Raw genomic sequence first — 25,030 nt, 5'->3', positions numbered from 1 at the left:
GAACAAAGCTAGATTGTTGTTAAGTCTTTCATCATTAGAATATTTCAGTTCATTAATATGTAAATCGCAGAATATCTTTCAAGTCACCTTTTCAAGATAACTTAAGGTTTCATAACAAATGGTGATAATTCAGCTCAGACAATGCATTAAAGGTGTGAGGTTAAAGTCTGTCTATATCCCAACCTTTCCTGAAGAAGGGCTTTGATTCTATTTCCAACACGGAATGTACAAAACATACATGTATTGACTGCCTGTAGATTGTGGATTGAGCAAAATAGAATGTATCTGCAAATATAATACTACCGATATAACTTCACCCCATCGACTAATATGTGTGTGCATGTGTTTGAGAGAGAGAGAGAGAGAGTTGGTATGTGCATGTGAGTAGGTGAGTGTTAGTGAAAGTGAGAGAGTGTGTTTGCATGTGTGAAAGCTTGGTGAAAATGTGTGAGTGTGGGAGGTGTATGTTTGTGTGTATGAGAGAGAGAGTGTGTATGAGAGAGGGTCTGAGTGACTGTGTGAGTATGTAAAAGTGTGTGTGTATGTGTGCTTGTGTGTGAGGGAGAGTGTGTAGTGTAGTGGGGTCACCTGTAGTGTGACATGAACCCAAGGTCCCAGTTGAGGTCATCCCCATGGATACCGAACTTGGTTATCAGCCTCTGCTCGGCCATTCTGAGTTATTGTATATCCCAAAGTCCCGTTGGAGGATGGTCACCCAATGATCTGAGGCCAAATTTCCCTAACTGCTGAAGTGTTCCCCGACTGGGAGGGAACACCCCTGCCTGGTGATTTCTGTGTTGTGTCATCTGTTGTTGTAGCGTCTGCTTGGTCTCACCAATGAACCATACCTCGGGGCATCCTTGCCTGCAGCGTATGAGGTAGACAGCGCTGGCCGAGACAAAGATTGGGATACAGCCAGTACATGGTGGTGGTGTCCCCACGTGTAATGGTGGTATCCGTGTCCACACTCTGACACGTCCTGCAGGGTTCCCATGATAGGGATGTACAGTGTTGTGGTCAATGTTGTCCTGAAGGCTGGGCAGTGTGTTTAAGATCTGGTGGTTGTTTAAAGGTGAGAACTGGAGGCATAGGGAAGGTCTTGGCGAGATGCTCATCCTCATTGATAACATGTTGCAAGCTGTGAAGAACACGGTGTCATTTTTCAGCTCCCAGGAAGTACTGAACAACAAAGGATACAGTTGGTTGCAGCTCGTATCTGTCTCCTGAGGAGGTCATTACAGGTACTCGCTGTGGCACATCGGAACTGGCAGTCGCTGAGTTGATCATCGTACCCTGTTCTTTTACGAACATCCTTGAGCACCTTCAGGTGTCCGTCATGTTCCTCCTCATCTGAACAGATCCTGTGAATGTGTAGGGCTTGTCCATAGGGGATGGCTGTTTTAATATGTTGTGGGTGGAAGCTGGAGAATTGTAGCATTACGAGATTATCTGTGGGTTTGGGGAGAGTGGAATACTGAGGTCCACATCCTTGATGGAGATGCATGTGTCGAAGAATGAGACAGCTACTAAGGAGTAGTCCATGGTCAGTCTGATGGTGGGATGAAACCAGCAATTGGTGTTTTTTTTATGATTTACAGCATCCAAAGTTCTTTGAGTTCCCTCCATAAACTGTCTGCCTTTCTACCCATTTTTATGCTGTCTGTAAGTTTGGTGATGATACATTCCCTTCCTTCCTCCAAGTGGTTAATAGAAACACTTGTGATCCCAGCACTGACCTCTGGAGAACCCCATTGGTTACAGGTCACCCACCTGAAAAAGAAGCCCTTATCTCCACTCAGTGTTTCTTGGCAAATAGCCAATTCTGTCGCCAGGTCAAAATGTGCCAATGTGCATCGATGACACTTGGGGAATAAGAGAATCAAGAGAGTGCTTACACCCCAGGAAGAGCTCTCTGTAAGACAGGATTGCCCTATTTCTACATCAGATAGTTAATCAATTCTCCTCAGAAAGCCACAACTGATTGAGCCTCCTGTGTGCTCTCAGGCAATGTATTTCAGATCCAAACCACTTGTGCTGTTTCTCATGTCAGCTTTGCGTGTTTTGCCAGTGGGGATCCCCAATCTTCATATTAAATAGACATCATTGTAGAAAATGTGGGAAATATTGCACAGAAACCATAGAGTCCCTACAATGTGGAAGCAGGTCATTAGGCCCATCGAGTCCATACTGACCCTTCAGGGAGCATCCCAACCAGACCCACCCCCTACCCTCTAACCCTGCATTTCCCATGGCCAATCCACCCTAACCTACACACTATTGGACACGGGGAGAATGTGCAAGCTCCACACAGACAGTTGCCCGAGGGTGGAACCGAAACTGGATCCTGGTGCCGTGAGGCTGCAGTGCTAACCACTGAGCCACCGTACCACCCATGTTTCCATATCATTGATTCAGGTTAAGGAGCTGCCACACCCAGGAAATGATGTCAATCTCAGACTTTATACTGTGGAGTGTTGGGGACAACAAATGGACATCTTTAAATTTGGGAAGGAATTTGAAGAAGTGGGCATGCAGAAACCATTCCTGTTTTTCGGATAACTCCAAAGGAAACACTTACAATTGTTGCATGGGAATGAGCATGAAACTTTGGAGGATTTGTTTCCACGTCGTGTTGCAGGTAGGGAATTCCCCATAGAATGGAGCATTTGAAGCACCAGGATCCATCATTTTGACAGAAAGTTTGACCCATTCGTGACATAAAAGGGAAAAAGAGTGTGGCTTGTTGGGGAGGCGATGGGATATTGATACTAACCACAGCTCGAATCCCATTGCGACAGATGCTGGAATTTGAATCCTAAGAAATCAGGAATTAGCTGTCTTTAAAATTTAGAGTTTTAGGTATCGTTGGTAAAAGGGACTATGGCGATAGTGCGAGTAAATGGTAACTGTTCAATCAGCCATGGCTACATTAAATGGCGGGCTAAATGGTCTGCTGTCCCTGTGTTCCCTGGGGATGAGAGGTGGTAATCACAACAGAATCAGGTTTGTGAGGTGTACTGATAATAACGTAGGAGAATGTGAGGACTGCAGATGCTGGAGAGTCAGAGTTGAAGAGTGTGGTGCTGGAAAAGTACAGCCAGTCAGGCAGCATCCGAGGGGCAGGAGAGTCGATGTTTCAGGCATAAGCCCTTCATGAGGAAGGGCTTTTCACTTGTTTTTGTGCTGGAACTTCAACTGGCCGTTATGTGCAGTGCAGGGGTTACTCCAGCAGAGGGAGGCAGTGGTCCATCTGCTGTGGTCTGTGGCGCTGACTGTGACTGGAGCTGACCGTTTTCCAGCATTAAGGAAGATATTCACCCCAGCTGCCTGCACAGTTACAATGCTCCCCTCACAAGGTAGCAACAAGAGTAGACCATTCAGCCTGTAGATGTTGCCCCACTGCTCATTTAGGTCATGGTTTTTCATCATTTATATCAATGATGTGGATGTGAATACAGGAGATATGGTTAGTAAGTTTGCGGATGATGCCAAAACTGGTGGATCCTGTCTCTCTCTTTCTTTCTCTCTATCCCACCCACCACCTCCCCACCCCTCCCCTGGTTTACAATCCACAGAGAAGACGATTCTGTAAGGTATGTTTATTGAGCTTTCGTTCTCTCACCCCACAGATAGCCCTTCCAATCATCACTTCCCCCCTTTCACATTGTTCCATACCGCAGTAACTGCCACGTGATTGTCCCTACCCTACATAATTCCTACACTTACTTGCAATTCTCTCCACACGTACGATTTTCTCTCTGCCATTTATTCCCTCCCCATTAATGCCACTTCTGCATTTTCCTTCACTCAAGCAATTTTTCCGAGCCCCTGTTTCGAATTACCACTGAGGTCCGAGACCTGGGAAAAGTAATGTCGAATACAGTGTGTGCTAGAAATCTGCTGCAAACATCAGGGTCTGGGTGGAGAAACGCAGCAGATCTGGCAGCAAGGAGAAAGTGAGGACTGCAGATGCTGGAGATCAGAGTCGAGAGTGTGGTGCTGGAAAAGCACAGCTGGTCAGGCAGCATCCGAGGAGCATGAGAGTCAACGTTTCGAGCATAAGATCTTCAGCAGGAATGAGAGGGGGTGCCCAAGGGGGCTGAGAGATAAATGGGAGAGTGGGTGAGGGTGGGGGGAAAGGCAGCTGGGAATGCGATAGGTCGATGAAGGGGAGGGTGACGGTGACAGAGTGGAGGGTGGAACGGATAGGTGGGAAGGAAGATGGACAGTTACAATAGTTCAAGAGGGAGGTGCCGAGTTGGAAAATTGGATCTGGAATTGGAGGGGAATTAAGGAAACTGGTGAAATCAACATTGATTCCATGTGGTTGGAGGGTCCCAAGGCAGAAGATGAGGCATTCTGCCTCCAGGCGTCGGGTGGCCAGAATTTGGTGGTGGAGGAGACCCAGGACTTGCAAATCCTTGCGCGAGTGGGAGGGGGAGTTGAAGTGGTCGACCACAGGGTGGAGGGGTTGTTTGGTGCAGATATCCCAAAGATATTCCATGAAACATTCCACAAATTGGCATTCTGTCTCCCCAATGTAGAGGAGACCGCATCGGGAGCAACGGACCCAGTAGTGTGTCGAAGTGCAGGCAAATCTCTGTTGAATGTGGACGGATGTGGTGGATGCCAGGACATTGATTAAAGTTGAGCAGGAGATAGACAGATGTTTAATTAGTGATGGGTTGAAGGGATATGGAGAGTGGGCAGCAACGTGGAGTTGAAGCCAAGATGAGTTCAGCCTTGGTCATATTCAATCAAGGGGTTCAATTGGTCAGTCCCATTCCCACTTCTTGTGTTCCTACATTGTTATGTAAGTGAGATGCCTTCAGCAATAGCAGGAGAAGGTGACATAGAAGGGAGAGAAAGACAGTGGAGATCTAGGGACAGCACAGTGGCTCAGTGGTTAGCACAGCTGCCTCACAACGGCAGGGACCCGGGTTCAATCCCACCCTCGGGCAACTGTCTGCGTGGAGTTTGCACATTCTCCCCGTGTCTGAGTGGGTTTCCTCCAGATGCTCCAGTTTCCTCCCACAGTCCAAAGATCCATCTTAGGTGGATTGCCCATTGTGTCCAGGGATGTGCAGGTTCGATGGATTGGCACAGTAAATTGTCCAGAGTGTTCAGGGCTGTGGGTCAGGGTGGATTGGCCTGTGTTAAATAGTCCACAGTATCCAGGGATGTGCAGGATGGTGCATTAGCCACGAGGAGGGCTGGGTTAGGGTTGAGGGTGGGTGTGGGTAGGATGCTCTTTGGAGGATTAGTGTGGACCTGTTGGGCCGAATGGCCTGTTCCCGAATTGTGGGGATTCTATCTCTTCCCTAAATGCACAAAGATTAATCTTGGTCTGCCCCATTCCCGGGGACACTGTGAGTTGCGAGCAGAGATCTGTTTAAGCGACAGACCCAGGGATACAGAGGTGTTCAAAAAGGCACCATGAATTCTCTATCATGTGGCCTCTCAGTGTGATATACATGAGCCTGTGTAACAGAGGGAAAGTACAAACCTGCTCATCTCCATGCTCTGACTCAAAACAGCAAGCAACCAGCCACCAGTCCGGGCCCCACACTCTGGGCACTATTCATAGAGTAGAATCCTCACAGGACGGAAACAGGCCATTCAGCCCAACAAGTCCACACTGACCCTCTGAAGAGTAACCTACCCAGACCCATTCCCCCACCCTATTACTCTACATTTACCCCTGACTAATGCATCTAACCACATCCCTGAACACTGTGGGGTAATTTAGCACAGCCAATCCAGCCTTACCTGCATATCTTTGGATAGTGGGAGGAAACCCACACAGGGAGACTGTGCAAATTCCACACAGACAATCGCCCGAGGCTGGGATCGAACCCGGGTCCCTGGCGCTGTGAGGCAGCAGTGCTAACCACAGGACCATCGTGCTGCAGACTCAGGGGTGCGTCTGCCCCAGGCTGGGACTGGCTCATATACAAAACAAGTAGTGGCTCTATTTTGGTGTCCAATAAGAAACAATTTTCCTTTCCAGCTGTGACTCCTCAATTATTACAGAGAGCAAAATGGGCTGTCGCAGATTAACAATTCACTTCAGTATAGGAGTTGGAGGTCATGTTGTGGTTGTACAAGACATTGGTTAGGGCCCTTTTGGAATACTGTGTTCAGTTCTGGTCTCTCTGCTATAGGAAGGATGTTGTGAAACCTGAAAGGGTTCAGAAAAGATTTACAAGGATGTTGCCAGGATTGGAGGATTTGAGCTACAGGGAGAGGCTGCATAGGCTGGGGCTGGTTTTACTGGCGTGTCGGAGGCTGAGGGGTGACCTTCTAGGGGTTTACAAAAACCATGAAGGATATGGAGAGGGTGAACAGCCAATGTCATTTCCTCAAGGTAGGGAGTCTAAAACGCGAGGGGTTTAGGTTTACTGTCAGAGGGGCAAGGTTTAAAAGGGACTTGAGGGACAATTTTTTCACATAGAGACTGTTGAGTGTATGGAATGAGCTGCCAGAGGAAGTGGTGGAGATTGGAACAATTACAACATTTAAAAGGCATCTGGATGGGTGTATGAATAGGAAGGGTTTGGAGGGATATGGACCAAGTGTGGGCAAAAGGTATTAGATTAGGTTGGGATATCTGGTCAGCATGGACAAGGTGGACTGAAGGGCCTGTTTCCGTGCTGTACATCTCTATAACTGTACGACTCTAATAGCGAACATGGTTAAACCATTCAGTTATTCATATTAATCTGACAGTTTTTACACAATTAGGTTTGTATGGAACTAGACCGACCAGTCTGACTAGGCTGTGTGAAACCTCCCAAACAAACAATTCAGAGAGAAATGCGAATTATTGCAAGATTCGGGAACATGGTTTAATCATTCAGTCATTGCAATGCATCAGTTCAAATACCTCAATGAATGTAATGCTCCAAAAAGCAAGGATTCACCTCAAAATGAATCAGTCAGACAGGTTTGGAATGGGGTCTGAGTTAATTTGCAAAGAGCATTCAAACCCTCAATGAAATGTCTGCCTCCTTTTGTAATGGGAGAACATTCTCAGCCGATTCCCTGGAAACATTATCGTTACAGAAGTGAAGGTGGGACGATATAGATTTGTACGAAGAGTAAATGATTGTGTGCCACGTCACATAGAGACAGGGTAATCCGGTTCTGGTGCTGACTCACACTTTGTGCTGCAGCTCCCACCTTTATAAACCCAGCAGTGAAAGACCGACTGGGCCTGTCGCTGGGTCCCATCAGCGAGACACAGCACAAACCCAGTGGGGTTTCGGGTTGGACACTAAGCCGGTTCTCGGGCTGGTGTCCAGGTTTGTCACGCCTGGTGGGGCCTGGAAGTGGAACTTCTGCAGCAGGGTGGTGAAGAACAGGAAAAGCTCCACTTTAGCCAGTGCCTCACCAGCGCACACCCTCCGACCTGAAAAAGAACAGGGGACGGTCAGTACCTCACCCACACTCACGCAGACACACACACACACACAGACACACACACACTGACACAGACACACAGACACAGACACATACACAGACACACACACACACATACAGACACACACACACAGACACACACACAGACACACAGACACACACAGACACACACACAGACACACAGACACACACAGACATATACACACACATATACACACACATACACATACACAGACACACGCACACACAGACACACACACAGACACACACACACATACACATACACAGACACACACACACAGATACACACACACACACACACACACACAAACACAGTCTGTTCATAGACCACCATCTTCCAAACCCCCATCGCTGAAACCATCCCAATGGTCACCAACTGCAATCAATCTCATTCCCACAGTGTGTCTCTCTATCCCCGTACAGACAGAACTCGAACAGCTGGGAGTACATTCGGCCCTTCATGCTCTTTGCTCATTCAATAAGGACCTGGCTGATCTGCTCCCTCCACCCCACCTTCCCAAACCTTCTCCATTCCTATCCATTTAGTTCGGATCCAATAGCCTGGTCCTGAATCTACTCAATGACTGAATATCCACAGACCCTCAGAGCAGGGAATTCCAAAGACACACCCTACTCTGAGTGAGAGAACATTGTCCTCTCCCCGTCCGAAATGGACACTCCTTTACTGTGAGGCTGTCCATTGAACAGAAATGATGGAATTTAATTCAGATAAATGCGAGGTGCTGCATTTTGGGAAAGCAAATCTTAGCAGGACTTATACACTTAATAATAAGGTCCTAAGGAATGTTGCTGAACAAAAAGACCTTGGAGTGCAGGTTCATAACTCCTTGAAAGTGGAGTCGCAGGTAGATAGGATAGTGAAGAAGGCGTTTGTTATGCTTTCCTTTATTGGTCAGAGTATTGAGTACAGGAGTCGGGAGGTCATGTTGGTGCTGTACAGGACTTGGTGAGGCCACTGTTGGAATATTGCGTGCAATTCTGGTCTCCTTCTGAAAGATGTTGTGGAACTTGAAAAGGCTCAGAAAAGATTTACAAGGATGTTGCCAGGGTTGGAGGATTTGAGCTATAGGGAGAGGCTGAACAGGCTGGGGCTGTTTTCCCTGGAGTGTTGGAGGCTGAGGGGTGACCTTATAGAGGTTTACAAATTTATGAGGGGCATGGATAAGGTAAATAGGCAAAGTCTTTTCCATGGGGTCAGGGAGTTCAGAACTAGAGGGCATAGGTTTAGGGTGAGAGGGGAAAGATATAAAAGGGACCTAAGGGGCAACCTTTTCACCTAGAGAGTGGTGCGTGTATAGAATGAGCTGCCAGATGATGTGGTGGAGGCTGGTACAATTGCAACATTTAAGAAGCATTTGGATGGGTATATGAATAGGAAGGGATTGGAGGGATATGGGCCGGGTGCTGGCTGGTGGGACGAGATTGGATTGGGATACCTGGTCGGCATGGACGGGTTGGACCGAAGGGTCTGTTTCCATGCTGTACATCTCTTTGACTCTATGACACATCCCCTCTCCAGGACCTGAAGAATTATACTTATTTCAATGTCTTTAAGGAATAGATCACCAAGACCCTGTTCCAGGAGTCAGCTCAGTGACTCTCTCTAAGGTAACTTTACCCTTCCTTGGGTGGAGAGACCAAAACTGTGACTGAGTGTGGTCCCACCAAACCCCTATGGGATCGCAGGACCTGTGCCACCTCCTGAGCTGAATTAGTTGACATTACTGGTCATAGCCTTCGTATTTAACTTCCCTTTTCCTTATTCACTCATGGAACATGAACATCACTGGCTGGGCCCAGCACTTATTGCCCATTCCCGATTTGTCCCGTTGGGAAGGTGGTGGTGAGCTGGCTTCTTGAAACACTACAGTCCCTCCGAGTCACTCACCATCCTGACCTTAAGACCACGAGAAATAAGAACTGGAGCAGACCATTCGGCCCCTCGAGACTGTTCTGCCATTCAATAGGATAATGGCTCATCCCACATTCTTCACATCCACTGCCCTGCCTTTTCCATCTCCCCATTCCTTCAGTGTCGCTGGCTTAGAATCGTGGAGTTCCCTCCGTAACAGCATTTGTCTCCAGCGCACGGACTGCAGCGGGTCAAGACACCAGCTCACCACCACCTTCTTAAGGGGCGACTTGGGAATGGGCAATAAATCCTGGGCCTAGCCAGTGACACCCACATACCGTGGATGAAGTAAGAGCCAAATGGGGGAGCTCAACCCATTGTGAAATTTTGGAGCTTGCTCCCAGTTCAAATCAGAGCTGGCTCTCCACAGTCAGTTGCCTCACTTCAGAAATGGGAATATTTTAGGAACGGAACACACGGCCCCTTTTACAACCGGTTACCTGCAGAGAAAGGCATGAAGGCGTCTCTCTTCACAAAATTCCCATCAGCATCCAGGAAGTGAGCCGGGTTAAACTGGTGGGGCTTTTCCCATTGGGTTTTATCGTACAGCACCGAGGTCAATAAAAGAATAACGGACGTTCCCTGAAAAACACGGAAAGTCGTTCTGAATGTGTTACTGTGCCTGTGTTTAATGGAGAGTGAGTCATGCAGGATGTGGAAAACCCAGTTTTCTCCCTGATCCTGTTAGTTTCACTAGACACCTCAGGTTATAACCGACTCCACCTTATTGTCAAATGTAGCGGCTCTTCCCCACGATTAAAGAAACTCAGTTCCTAAAATCCAAATTGCTGTTTGGCCTGCAGTGGGACATAATTACCTGCAGTGGAGGCTGGGTAGATTAGTGCACAGGGCCCTGCTGTTTGCTGACAGAAGGAACACGTACAGAGATTGTGCCTGTTCAATTCAATAAAACAGGTGACTGCCTTTATCCAGTTCACTCTTCAGGGCAATCATAGTCAACCTGCCCAGTTTAAAACTTAAACAGAGCTTGGCAGTTAAGCGCCAGTCATCATTAACTGGTGCATTTGCTTTGACCTCTGCTAATCAGAGTCTACTGGCCAACCAATCAGCACTCTCCTCTCATTCATTAACAATAATGTTACCTGCCCCACTTCCGCAGTTACGTTAGAGCCCGGGTGTCCTTGGAGAAGGAGCACGCGGTGTCGACCAATACTCTGGGGTTGTTCAGGGAGAGGTGGGCGCCGCAGGGAGTGGAGTGCATTGTTTCTCCCTCCAACTCTTTTTTGATTTAGTCTCTACCCTCCCCTTCACTGTTTTGATCACACAGCACTGCCCTTTGATGTGAAGGGCAGTACTTGTCACTGGCCACCCTATCCCCTTCCCCGACAGAAAAAAGAAAGAAAAGAAAAAAAACAATAATATTACCCTTTTCATTGATGAGTGCAAAGTGTTTGTAACAGGATTGAGAGTCAGATGGCACATTTTAACCACATTTTGAAAAAAAGCATGTGTGAGGTGCGATTTGACGCATTTTAAAAAATACAAATGTGAGGTGATATTTAAAATCAAACCTCTTCCCACAGTTAGTGACTGGGTTTGGAATGAAGTATGGTCAAGGCAGGGTCACATGAGGCATTCAGGAGAGCACTTGATGATTATTTCAATAGGACCAATGGCTTATGGGGGAAAGGCAGACGTTTGGTTCTGTCAAAATGCTAAAGAGAGCTAGTACAGATAAGATGGGAGAAATGGCCTCATTTTTCACCATTGAGGTTGTGTGATGGGAACCTTCGATGTGACTTTTTTATTAGCAATTCTCAACATTGAAATTTCCCCTTTTAATTTGTTTCCCTTCTAACTCAGTTCCTGTATTTATTCAGAAAGTACCATAATATTATTACCATGGTGACAATGTTCCAAGTAGAACCCTTCTTCAGGACTGGGGTGGGGGTGAGGGGAGCTGCAGATAAAGGTGGGGGGCGATGTGGGGGAGGGTTTTGGGTAGGAAGTGGGCCGGGTGGCAGGGAGCAGTGGAAGAGAGGGGAGGGTCTGGGAAGGGAGGTTGTTTGAAATTGGAGAGCTCAATGTTGAGGCGGAGGATAATGGACATGTCGGAGAGGGTATGGGAAGGGGAATTGAAATAGGCGGTGGTTGGGAGGTCAGGTTGGCCAACTCCAACTAGACCCAATCCCAAGATCATCTCCCCCTCCCCACCCCTCTCTGCCCTCAGGAAAAAAACGCTCCCTTCAACAGTCCTTGATTTGTGCCACTCTCCCACCAACATCTCCCCATCACCCCACATCCAACCCATGGTATCTCCCCTGCAGCCGGAAAAGGTGCAAAACCTGCTGGTCCACCACTTTCCTCACCTCCCTCCAGGGCCCCAAACAGTCCTTCCAGGTCAGACAGGGGTTCACCTGCCTCACTTCCAACCTAGTTTACTGTATCAGGTCCTCCCAATGTGGTCTTCTCTACACTGGGGAGGCCAAATGTAAACTTAAGGAACGGTTCACTGAACCTCTCAGCCGGGCCCACAGGTGCCGACCTGACCTCCCAGTCACTGTCCATTTTAATAACCCTTCCCACTCCCTCTCCAATATGATCATCCTCAACCTTTACCATTGCCAGACCACAAGTTGGAGGAACAACACCTCATCTTCTGCCTGGGCAGCCTACGGCCAGGAGGACTCATCGTTGAGGTCTCCAATTTCAAATAACCTCCCTCTCCATCCCCTGACTCCCTTCCCAGCCCCTCCACCTCCCTTCCATTCCTAGGATTGACCCTTCCTTCCGGCTACCAACTGGATACATTCCTCCCATCGACCAACCAGATCGTGCCCTCTCCCTGTGTTCACCTATTCCACCTCACCACTCTGACCCCCCCTCCCCCACCCCACCCCCTCACCCCCACCCTCTGTCCTGAAGAAGGGTTACACCCGAAACGCCCACTTCCCCACCTCCTGGTGCTGCCTGACTTGCTGTGTCCTTCCAGCCTCCTGTTTGTTTATTTTGGTTTCCAGCATCTGCAGTTTCTTTTGTCTCGAACAATGCTCCAAGTGGCACAAATTGTGAAAAGTAAGCCTTGTATCTCTGATACCTTTGGAAGGAAATACCCTCTGAAATGTGTGTCCTCTGTTGTCGAATGAGCAAGGTTCGGGACAATGTTGGCAAACCTCTGGATTTCGTGAATCACAGCCTCAGTGTAGGGCATGTGTCTCTGGTCTTCTGTCCTCGGGAATCGACCAGCTCCTATCACCCGATCAATTTCATCTTGAACTTTCCCTGAAACAGACAAAAAGGTAAAGATCTTTGGATGGAGGGTAACAGTTTACAGCAGACTGAACTGAAGTGGAGAACTTTGTGTTGTTGAATGACATGGAACAGGCTCGATCAGTTCCATTGCCAGTACATTCCCCTCTCAATACTTTGCTTCATCAACTCTGCCAGGCATAAACATCAAACTGCCCCAAACACACAGCTGATGTGATAACACCCACTGTGTGCTAACCTCCAAGGTAAATTTTTATTGTTCACTACTGAGGACAATTTGACAATCTATTTAAAATAATTCCATGCCACTATTCATATTTATTACCCTTGAGAAGGTTCCGATTGAAAGTGCTGATTTGTCGAGTGTCATAATTTCCACAAACAAAGTGCTGGGCAGGAAACTCGGCAGGGGCAGGATGATCCCAGGAGGGACATTTTAGGGCCACCCCTAGAGTATTCCCCCCTCAACCGAGATCGAAAGTATAACAAATCAATCCAAGTGGCCCATCCTCTCTGCAGTGACCTGTTTATTGGGATAACTGTTCACCTCAACCTACATAAAGCCTTCTTGCCTTCAGTCCAATTGGGAATCAGACAGTGAGGTAATTATTTACCCAAGTGAATCAGACTGACAGAGGATCTGCCAATTCTGTTGGATTCCCGATGTCCCTGAGGGAGGCTTTGTCTCTCTGTCAGAGAGCGAGAGAGGTCTTGGATACAACTTGTTCGAGGCTTATCAATGCTCTGTCTCCACATTCCATGCTGTTGGTTCCCCTTGACCACAACGATCCACAAGATTGGAGGGTTCACTGTGCAGCTCCTGGTGTGTTCACCTGGGCTTAAACTCAGGAAAATTGTGATAAATTGGATAATTCTCCGAACATCGATCCAGGTATGGAGCTCAGTGCTGAACTGCAAGGCTCCACCTAGTGGGATTGGTGTGTAGATGCAGGAGTATGACTGTGCCACACTGTCAACAGGTTATAGCTCTGCTCTCTTTCAAACCTGCACTCCCAGGTCTAGCATTTTCTCTGGTGTTTAATAAAGTTTTTGTGCTCCAATTCCAGGGCAGAAATCAAATACAGAATTTAAAATGTGGATTGATGAGATGTGTCAATATTGATTTTGTGTCTTTCTGAATGTCACCCTGGGAATCATCCCAGAACCTGCAATGAAAGTTGTCTCCTCTTTGCCCAGAGGTGTCACCTTGGGCTCAAGCTCAGGAAGACTCCACTTGCTGGCTCACTAATGATCAGCTCTTTCTAATCCCAACCATTGGAGGGGTTTCTGATTGAGATGGCCAATATAGTGCTGAACCCAGAGCTGTTTCAGTATTGCTCTTGATGGTCACTGGGTTCCTGACTGACAATGTCTTGTCTTATTCTCAATCAGATTCTTACAGGGGTCAGTATTTTACCCTGAGAGGAGGGTGGGTTTGAGCACCAGATGTAGATATGAAATGCCACGTGCCAAGACACTCATGACAGGAACTAACCTCCCTCAGGGAACATAAAGGACTGACTAAAACAAAACAAAGGAGAGTAGAGCCCAGGAACAGGACCTTCGGCCCAACAAGACTGTGCTGACACGTGATGTCTTTCTAACTAAAACCCTTTTGCCTCTACGTGGTCAGTATCCCTCTATTCCCTGCCTGTTCCTCAATTGTCAAGATGTCTCTTAAACGTTACTATTGTCTCCACCTCCACCACCTCCTCCAGGCACTTACCACCCTCTGGGTAAAAAAAAATTGGCTCTCATATTTTTGTTAAACTTACCCCCTTTTACCTTAAATTGATGTCACCCAGGAACTGTCATTAAGGACTCCATCTATCCATGCCTCTCATAATTTGTAAACATCTATCAGGTCACCCCTCATCCTTTGAAATTATAGTGAAAACAACTGAGTTTTTCCACTGTCTCCTCATGACTAATGCCCTCTACACCAGGCAACATCCTTATCAACCATTTCTGAACCCTCTCCAAAGCCTCCACATCCTTCTGGGAGTGTGGCGACCAGAACTGTACACAATATTTCAAATGTGGCCTCACTAAAGTACCACACCACTGCCACATGACTTGCGAATTATTCATCTTCTATCCCTGACTAGTGAAGGCAAGCACGCCCAGATGTCTTCTTGACCTCCTTATCAACTTGTGTTGTCACTTTCAGGGAACTGTGGCCCTGCACACCAAATGCCTCGGTATGTTGGTGCTACGAAGGTTTCTGCCATTTACTGTGTGCAGTACTTCCCTCCTGCATTAGATCTCCCGAAATGCATCACTTTCCATTTGTCTGGATTAAACTCCATCTGCCATTTCTCCACCCAACTCTCCAACCAATCTCTATCCTGCTGTATCCTCTGACAATCCTCCTCACCATCCACAGCACCCCTGAACTGTGTGTCATCCACAAACGCATCAATCAGACCATGTCTGCATTCCCCTCCCAACCATCTATATACATTGCAAGCAACAAGATACAATTATACAAGCAACAATATTATATTAGATTCAGATGCCAATTTAGGCACAACCACCAAACTAACACGGGCGGCACGATGGCACAGTGGTTAGCACTGCTGCCTCACAGCGCCAGAGACCCGGGTTCAATTCCCGCCTCAGGCGACTGACAGTGTGGAGTTTGCACGTTCTCCCCGTGTCTGCGTGGGTTTCCTCCGGGTGCTCCGGTTTCCTCCCACCATCCAAAGATGTGCAGGTCAGGTGAATTGGCCATACTAAATTGCCTGTAGTGTTAGGTAAGGGGTAAATGTAGGGGTATGGGTGGGTTTCACTTCGGCGGGTCGGTGTGGACTTGTTGGGCCGAAGGGCCTGTTTCCACACTGTAATCTAATCTAACAAACACAGAGTGAAGGATTCCTTACTCTGGATTTCTGGGTAGTTTACCATCAGAAGAAGTCCCCAGCAGAGGGTAGTGGAGGTGGTTTCTGTGCCAGCAGCAAACAGGTCAGCGATTGTAACCACGATATCCTTTTTCTTACTCTCTAAATCTTCACCTCCCAGCTCCTTCAAGACAAAATGAAACAAAGGAGAGTGTGTCGCCTCCTTCAGGAAATTATTCAGCTCCATAAATGTCTGGACAGGGGTATGTGTGCCCGAGGATAGTGATCCTTCCAGCCTCTGGTCATGAACGTCACGATGACAATGACAGACTTGGCAGATGGAATACAATGCAGGGAAATGGGAAGTGGAGGGAGGAGAAATACACTCACTCATGGTCAGGCTTTGGGGAGGCAATAGACTTCACCAATTTGAAGGTGGAGGGACAGGTCGGGAAGTCCTTTAAAGCAACTTTACAGCTTTTGTTGGACTGAGTACGTACATCAGGAAGTTAACCCAGACCATTCTGTTTTATATACAAATATATATAAAAATCTGGTGAGGCCTCAGCTGGAATATTGCATCCAGTTCTGGTGTCACACTTTTGGGAAAATGTCAATGCTGGGGCGTGGGTGCAGGGCAGATTTACTGAAGGAGAGAAGATCAAGGGGAGATTCGATAGAACCGTTGAAAATCATGAATGGGTTTGACTGGATAAGTAAGGAGAGACTGATTGCAGGAGCAGGGTGGGTCAAGGGACAAGTCCAGTAGGAGGGGGCAACAAGGAGCACTCTACTGTAATGCGATGCTGAGTGACTGGAATTCCTGACACAGACACAAAGCTACATTCACACGAGAGTCGGGGATATACTTGAAGGGAAATAAGTGACAAGGCAGTGGAGAAAGAATAGGGGAGTGGGATAGCTCTATCAGGGAGCAGCTATCGATATGATGGGCCGAGCGACCTTCCCCTCTGCTGTATCACCCTCCAATTCTCTGAAGGAAAGTTGCCTTTCCTGTCTGAGTTCACCATTAGGTATCAATTCACTCTGGCAGCTCAGCAGAGATGAAGGGGCAGGACTTAATGAATGTGGGGTTTAAATTCATTAAAGAGATTGATTTCCTCGTCAAAATGAGAATAGTGTGGCTCCAAAGCACTGAACAACAGATCCAGGTGTAATTTCAAGGGCAGTGTTCGGGGAAAATAATGTGTAAAATTAGGAAAGACATATTACTCAGTTATATTACTCATGAGACTATATTCTGCACACATTGAGCATCCACATGATGTCATGAGCACTACGATGAGATAAATAATCAGATACAGTGAGCACTTGAAGCTACACATTCGTAGTTGTATCCAGAAACGAGGGGCAGCACTGAGCGACATTCTAACAGATGTTTGACACAGAATCTTCCTCCATCAAAACCCACAAAGTCCTGGTGTGGAGTCTGAAATCTGGGGAGATTCCCCTTAGTGCTGAAGAGGTGTGTCACTGTACCTGCTGATGCCTCAGAATTAAGGCCTCGCTGAGTGTCTGGATGCTGTTCTCGCTCAACGTCTCTTTGGCAGCTTTGAAGAAACCTTCAAAGATTTCATGCATCTTCACTTGATTTTGAATAATCTTCCTGCGGCTCGGAATCAGAAATCCCAGAGATGGGAAAGAGTTGAACAGCTGGATTGGAACAAGAACATAAGGATCAGGCCTTTGGAGGATCCAATGATCGCTCGTCCACGGTCAGTGCAGCAACTACTTACATTCAGTGATGCTTCATGGGAGATAGGAGATTGTCATGGCAACACCGCACTTCCTCTCCTCTCCTCAGTGCCCCACCCCAACCCATAAACCCTCCAAATTTACAGCTTTAGTTTGAATGCTTTAGCTCTCATCCAGAATGGGTGACCTATCAGCTATCACCTGTTACACATGGATTCCAAAAATCAGATACAGGTCAGACCAAGTAAGGACAGCAGATTTCCTCCAAATTAGTGGACCAGCTGGGCTTTTCTTGCCAATTATATTCATCATTATACTCTTAAATCCAGATTTGTATTGTTAAAGCGAATTGAAATTCCGCCATCCACCACAGCAGGATTTGAACCTGGCTCCCCCAGGCCACTTGCATCATTTTCCTTCATGTGGGAAGCTGAGGGAATCACATCTCTTGAAAGCATTACCCCACCTCCCCCCCCCCCCCCCCCCCCACACCCCGACCCCACCCACTCCCTCTCCATATCAAGAGTCTGGGAGAATGATTCCACTTCGGGGAATCTTTCTGTGATTCTATAAAATGCCTCACTTCATTCTAAATGAGTTCAGAAAACTCATTCCGGTGACAACACGTTCAGAGCCAGGCCAGGTTAATTTTGTCAGTGCTGAAAGAGGGCCATTGAACCTGAAACTTTCTCTCCTCAGATATTACCAGACCTCCTGGGTCTTTCCAGCAACTTCCCAACCATTTTCTGATTGCCAGCAGTTCTTTGCTTTATTTTAAAATAGTTTTCCACGTTTATTTTCTGACCAAAAGTTTTCCAATTTAGCCCACGTAAGCCTGTCTCACATATCAGCATTTATGACTGAGACACAATGTTAACAAGAGTCTTCAACCTGTAACAAGTCAGATGTGGAAATCGTCACACACACCAAATTGCAAATGACCTCAACACTCAGCCTGAGTACAATACCACAAAACGACAATTACATGTATTGGAGCTGTTCCCAACAGTCTCGTGTTCTCATTAACCATGTTTGTTAGATGGATAAATACTTCATTGTTATAATCAAAACGGTCCCCAAATATGATGGAACAGACGATATTGCTCACAGCCAAATACATAATCTGTGCCGTTTCAAAAGGCTGACCTGTGAATAAACACAGAATTCCATTACAAAAAGGCCTCTAAACAGTAATAATACTTCAATCATTGTCCTCTTTCACAAAGCACAAGTTACTCATATAAAACAAAGAACCGCGGAGGCTGCAAATCTGAAGCGACAACAGAAATTGCTGGAGAAACTCAGCACATCTGGCAGCATCCCTGGGGAGAAAGCAGAGTTAGTGTTTTAACAAACAACAGTACATTACTGGAACAGGCCCTTCGGCCCATCGAGCCTGTACTGATGCATGAAACCTTTCTGAACTAAAACCCTCCTGCCTCCACACACTCCATATCCCTCTAAAACCTGCTTCTTCAGGAATCTGTCCAGTTCCCTATTCAATGTTTCTGTTCTAAAGACGGGGACTCAAAAGGTTAGACCTGCTGAGTTTTGTCAGAATTGGGAAGAATTGGGATTAATCAGGAAGCAGGAAGTCAAAATTACAACAAAGTGCACAGAGAAGTGCACAGTGTGGAAACAGACCCTTCCCTCCAGCTCTCCCATGCTGAACAGATATCTGAAATTAATCTAATCCCATTTGCCAGCACTTGGCCCATATCCCTCTAAACCCTTCCTATTCATGTACCCATCCAGATACCTTTTAAATGTTGTAATTGTACCAGGCTCTGCCACTTCCTCTGGCAGCACATTTCCACACACGCACCACCCTCTGTGTGAAGACGCTGCCCCTTAGGTGCCTATTAAATATTTCCCCTCTCACCCTAAACCTGTGCCCTTTAGCTCTGGACTCCTCCACCCCAGGGAAAAGACCTGGTATATTTAACCTATCAATGCCCCTCATGATTTTATCGTCCTCTGTAACGTCACCCCTCAGCCTCCACACTCCAGGGAAAACAGCCCCAGTCTATTCAGCCTCTCCCTATAGTTCAAACTCTCCAAACCTGGCAAATTCCTTTTCCATCTTTTCTGCACTATTTCAAGTTTCACAGCCTCCTTCCTGTGAGAGGGAGGCCAGAACTACACATAGTATTATAAAAGTGACCTAACCAATGTCCTGTACAGCCGCAACATGACCTCCCTACTCTTATACTCAATGTACCAATAAAGGCAAGCAGACCAACTACCTTCTTCACTATCCTGTCAAGAAACTATGAAAATGCACTCCAGTGTTCAGCAATACTCCCCAGGACCTTTCCATTCAGGGTATAAGTCTGCTCTGATTTGCTATTCCAACCTCCAATTTATCGAAATTAAACTCCATCTGCCACTCACTGATCCATCAGCCCATCTGATCATGATCCCATTGTACTCTGAGATAACCTCCTTCACTGTCCATTACACCTCCAATTTTGGTGTCATCTGCAAATGTAGTAACAATAATTCCTATGTTCACATCCAAATCATTTATATAAATGACAAAAAGCAGTGAACCCAGGCACTGATCCTTGTGGCAGACCATTGGTCACAGGCCTCCAGTGAAAAGGAACCCTCCACCACCACCCTCCATCTTCTATCTTTGAGCCAGCTCTGTATCCACGTGGCTAGCTCTTTCTGTATTCCATGTCATCTAACCTTGCTAACCAGTCTACCGTGCGGAACCTTGTTGAATGCCTTACTGAAGTCCATACAGATCACATGCACCACTCTGCCCTCATGAATCCTCAGTTACATCATCAGTAACTTGGAAACTCCCCCTAATCTCACACATCCAACAGGAAGAGCACATCACCCGAATAAAGGCCATCTTCACACCATAATAATCTACAGACACAGAAAATAGCTCTGTCTTGCTGCTCTAAAAGGATAACTTAGTACCTACATTTTATATCTTTAAAGTATATTAAAGAGAGAGATCTCAATAAAAATATATAATCAAAAAATAATTGTATTCACAATTGTAGATTTACCAAAAAACACAATAAGGTTACACTTTAAAACTAGTCACTTCGCTGCTCCCCTGTTGTGAGATCCCCACATGGTTTCTCAAAGGTCAACTGTGAATCTCACTGTTTGTTCATTTTTGTCAGAATGAACTCCAATGTCCAGACACATTGGTTACTAAACAGCAAAATCAGGCAGCTGTGCAGGTTCACTGCTGGGTCAAACATCTGTGCAGGGTCACTGCTGGGACACACAGCTGTGCAGGGTCATTGCAGGGTCACACACCTGTGCAGGGTCATTGCTGGGTTAAACATATGTGCAGGGTTACCGCTGGGCCACACAGCTGTGCAGGGTCATTGCTGGGTCAAATAGCTGTGCAGAGTCACGGCTGGGTCACACAGCTGTGCAGGGTCACTGCTGTCTCACACAGCTGTGCATGGTCACTGCTGAGTCACACAGCTGTGCAGAGTCACTGCTGGGTCACACAACTGTGCAGGGTCACTGCTGGGTCACACAGCTGTGCAGGGTTACTGCTGGGTCACACAGCTGTGCATGGTCACTGCTGGGTCACACAACTGTGCAGGGTCACTGCTGGGTCACACAGTTGTGCAGGGTTACTGCTGGGTCACACAGCTGTGCAGAGTCACTGCTGGGTCACACAGCTGTGCAGGGCTACTGCTGGCCCACACAGCTGTGCATGATAACTGCTGTACAGGGTCACTGCTGGGTCACACAGCTGTGCAAGGGCACCGCTGGGTCACACAGCTGTGCAGGGTTACTTCTGGGTCACACAGCTGTGCATGGTCACTGCTGGGTCACACAGCTGTGCAGAGTCACTGCTGGGTCACACAGCTGTGCAGGGCTACTGCTGGCCCACACAGCTGTGCATGATCACTGCCGGGTCACACAGCTGTGCAGGGTAACTGCTGGGCCACACAGCTGTGCAGGGTCACTGCTGCGTCACACAGCTGTGCAGGGTCACTGCTGGGCCACACAGCTGTGCAGGGTCATTGCTGGGTCACACAGCTGTGCAGGGCCACTGCTGGGCCACACAGCTCTGCAGGGTCACTGCTGAGTCACACAGCTGTGCAGGGTCACTGCTGCCTCACACAGCTGTACAGGGTCACTGCTGGGTCACACAGCTGTATAGGATCACTTCTTGGTCACACAGCTGTGCATGGTCACTGCTGGGTCACACAGCTGTGCAGTCACTGCTGGGTCACACAGCTGTGCAGAGAAATTGCTGTCTCACACAGCTGTACAGGGTCACTGCTGGGTCACACAGCTGTGCAGGGTCACTGCTGGCTCATACAGCTGTGCAGGGTCACTGCTGGCTCACACAACTTTGCAGGTTTATGTCTCCATTTCTAACCTCCCATGTGGTCTCTGTTTTGTCTCACTTCATTCTCTTTTTTTTAAACACTGTTGTTTTGATTTTTTCCCAAAGTAAACAAAGCAACAGCTTATAAAACAGTAATTACTGCTTCAAAAATTCCAGGAAATCATCTCCAACCTGGAATACCTCCAATATGGAGCAGCTGTTATAGCCACTATTTTTTCCCGTCCTCCACCTCAGGTTACACAGGATCCTCCAGTTTAAAAAATGACTTGGCAGCGGTGGGATTCAAACCTACATCTCCTAAGGGAGTGGAGTGTGGGAGGAAGACAGAGATTCTGCCAAATTAAGGAGCAGGGCAGTTTCATTGTCAGTGAAAGTAATGATTTATGGTAAATTGGTGAATTGAGGGTTGGGGGTCGGTTTCACTCAGTTGGCTGGACTGTGATGCAGGAGAACACCACCTATTTGTGACACCTCCGATACTGAAGCAGTCCATGTTCGCAGGCAAAAAGATCCGGACAATATCCAGGATTGAGCTGACAAGTGACAAGTAACATTCATGCCACATGGATGCCAGACTAATACCATCACCAATAAGAGATAATCTAATTTTTATCCCTTAACAATCAAGATCATTACCATTACTGAATCTTGTTTTAGGATTAGTGGAGCTGGAAGAGCACAGCAGTTCAGGCAGCATCCGAGGAGCAGCAAAATCGACGTTTCGGGCAAAAGCCCTTCATCAGGAATAAAGACAGAGAGCCTGAAGCGTGGAGAGATAAGCTAGAGGAGGGTGGGAGTGGGGAGAAAGTAGCATAGAGTACAATGGGTGAGTGGGGGAAGGGATGAAAATGATAGGTCAGGGAGGAGGGTGGAGTGAATAGGTGGAAAAGAAGATAGGCAGGTAGGACAAGTCATGGGGACAGTGCTGAGCTGGAAGTTTGGAACTAGGGTGAGGTGGGGGAAGGTGAAATGAGGAAACTGTTGAAGTCCACATTGATGCCCTGGGGTTGAAGTGTTCCGAGGCGGAAGATGAGGCGTTCTTCCTCCAGGTGTCTGGTGGTGAGGGAACGGCAGTGAAGGAGGCCCAGGACCTCCATGTCCTCGGCAGAGTGGGCGGGGGAGTTGAAATGTTGGACCACAGAGGAGACTGCATCGGGAGCAACGGATACAATAAATGATATTAGTGGATGTGCAGGTAAAACTTTGATGGATGTGGAAAGCTCCTTTAGGGCCTTGATTGGAGGTGAGCGAGGAGGTGTGGTTGCAGGTTTTGCAGTTCCCGCAGTGGCAGGGAAAGGTGCCAGGATGGGAGGGTGGGTTATTTGGGGGCATGGACCTGACCAGGTAGTCACAGAGGGAACAGTCTTTGCGGAAGGTGAAAGGGGTGGGGAGGGAAATATATCCCTGGTGGTGGGGTCTTTTTGGAGGTGGCGGAAATATCATCAGATGATGTGGTTTATGCGAAGGTTGGTTGGATGGAAAGTGAGCACCAGAGGTGTTCCGTCCTTGTTCCAGTTGGAGGGGTGGGGTCTGAGGGCGGAGGTGTGGGATGTGGACGAGATGCATTGGAGGGCATCTTCAACCACGTGGGAAGGGAAATTGTGGTCTCTAAAGAAGGAGGCCATCTGGTGTGTTCTGTGGTGGAACTGGTCCTCCTGGGAGCAGATACGGTGGAGGCAGAGGAATTGGGAATAAAGGATGGCATTTTTACAAGAGGTCGGGTGGGAAAAGGTTAATCCAGGTAGCTGTGGGAGTCAGTGGGTTTGTAAAAAATGTCAGTGTCAAGTTGGTCATCATTAATGGAGATGGAGAGGTCCAGGAAGGGGAGGGAAGTGTCAGAGATGGTCCAGGTAAATTTAAGGTCAGGGTGGAATGTGTTGGTGAAGTTGATGAATTGTTCAACCTCTTCGCGGGAGCATGAGGTGGCGCCAATGCAGTCATCAATGTAGGGGGGAGTGGTGCCGGTGTAATTACGGAAGATCAACTGTTCTTATGTAGTCAACAAAGAGACAGGCATAGCTGGGGCCCATATGTGTGCCCATGGCTACCCCTTTGGTCTCGAGGAAGTGGGAGGATTCGAAGGAGAAACTGTTAAGGGTGAGGACCAGTTCGGCCAAACGAATGAGAGTGTCGGTGGTAGGGTACTGTTGGGGATGTTGGGAGAGGAAAAAACGGAGGGCTTGGAGGCCCTGGTCATGGCGGATGGAGGTTTAGAGGGATTGGATATCCATGGTGAAGATGAGGCATTGAGGGCCAGGGAAACGGAAGTCTTGGAGGAGGTGGAGGGCGTGGGTGGTGTCTCGAACGTATGTAGGGAGTTCCTGGAGTTTTTACCATTACTGAATCCCTTACTTTCATTGAGGTTACCATTGACCAGAAACTCAACTGGACTGGTCACATTAACAGAGTAGCTTCAAGAGCATGCCAGTGGCTAGGAATACTGCAGAGAGGAACTCAATTCCTGATCCCCCAAAGCATGTCCACCATCTACAAGGCACAAATTAGGAGTGTGATGGAAATTCCCCACTTGCCTGGACATGTGCATTTCCAACAAAACTCAAGAAGCCAGACGCCATCCAGGACAAAGCAGCCCATTTGACTGGCATCACATCCATAAGGAACCATTCCTCCACTACCGATGCTCTGTCGTAACTAATATCGTGGAATCCCTACAGTGTGGAAACACTGGCCCAACAAGTCCACACTGACCCTCTGAAGACTATCCCACCCAGACTGATTTCCCTACACTATAACTCTACATTTACCTTGACTAATCCACCTAACCTACACATCCCTGAACACTGTGGGCAATTTAGCTTGGCCAATTCATCTAACCTACACAACTTTGGACAGTGGGAGGAACCTGGACCATGGTGTGGAAACCCACACAGACACTGGGAGAGAGTGAAAACTACACAGACAGTCAACAGAGGCTGGAATCAAACCCAGGTCAATGGTGTTGTGAGGCTGCAGTGCTAACAACAGAGCCACCGTACCGCCCTTCAACCAAGCTATAAGATGCACTCCAAAAATTCACAAAAGATCCTTTGAAGCACCTTCCAAACCCATGACCACTTCCATCTCGAAGGACAAGGGCAGCAGATTCGTGGGAACATCACCACCTGCAAATTCCCCTCCAAGCCACTCACCATCCTCACTTGGAAATGTATGGCTATTTTGCATAACTGAATCAAAATCCTGGAATTCCCTCCATCAGGACATTATGGGTCAACCTACAGCATGTGAACTGGAATTGTTCAAGTCGACAGCTCACCGTCTCCTTCTCAGGAGGCAACTAGACACGGGCAAAAATGTTGCTGGCAGTCAGCAGTGCCAATTCCATGCGTAAAATTTTGAAAACATAGCATGGTGTCAATTCTCACACTGGCAGTGGTTGCTATAAAGGTCCCACCTTTTCAACCTCAGCCCTTACCTGAGGCATGTTTAAGGTTAAACTCAGCACCAGTCATGTCTACTCAGTGAGAGAGAGGGACGGCGGTGACTTTACCTGTCAATTATATC

The 25,030-nt window shown here is 47.5% G+C and overlaps 1 protein-coding gene and 1 long non-coding RNA gene across 2 annotated transcripts in view; both read right to left on the bottom strand.

Annotated features, from left to right (window-relative positions):
- The window catches only part of LOC122547123 (class I histocompatibility antigen, F10 alpha chain-like), a 929,735-nt gene that overhangs the window by 836,134 nt on the left and 68,571 nt on the right, over nt 1-25,030 (bottom strand). The window lies entirely within an intron of this gene.
- On the bottom strand, nt 9,815-15,627 carry LOC148140836 (uncharacterized). Its single transcript, XR_015753088.1, has 3 exons — nt 15,490-15,627; nt 12,435-12,619; nt 9,815-9,958 (listed from the first exon to the last, which is right to left on the bottom strand). It is a non-coding gene; the product is annotated as an uncharacterized LOC148140836 (long non-coding RNA).

The sequence above is a fragment of the Chiloscyllium plagiosum genome, unplaced genomic scaffold (genome assembly GCF_037043375.1).
Source record: "Chiloscyllium plagiosum isolate Xiang-an unplaced genomic scaffold, Cpla_swu_hap1 HiC_scaffold_35, whole genome shotgun sequence".
Classification (NCBI taxonomy): domain Eukaryota; kingdom Metazoa; phylum Chordata; class Chondrichthyes; order Orectolobiformes; family Hemiscylliidae; genus Chiloscyllium; species Chiloscyllium plagiosum.
The sequence above is the reverse complement of the archived record's forward strand: the minus strand, read 5'-3'. Positions and strand labels throughout refer to the sequence as shown.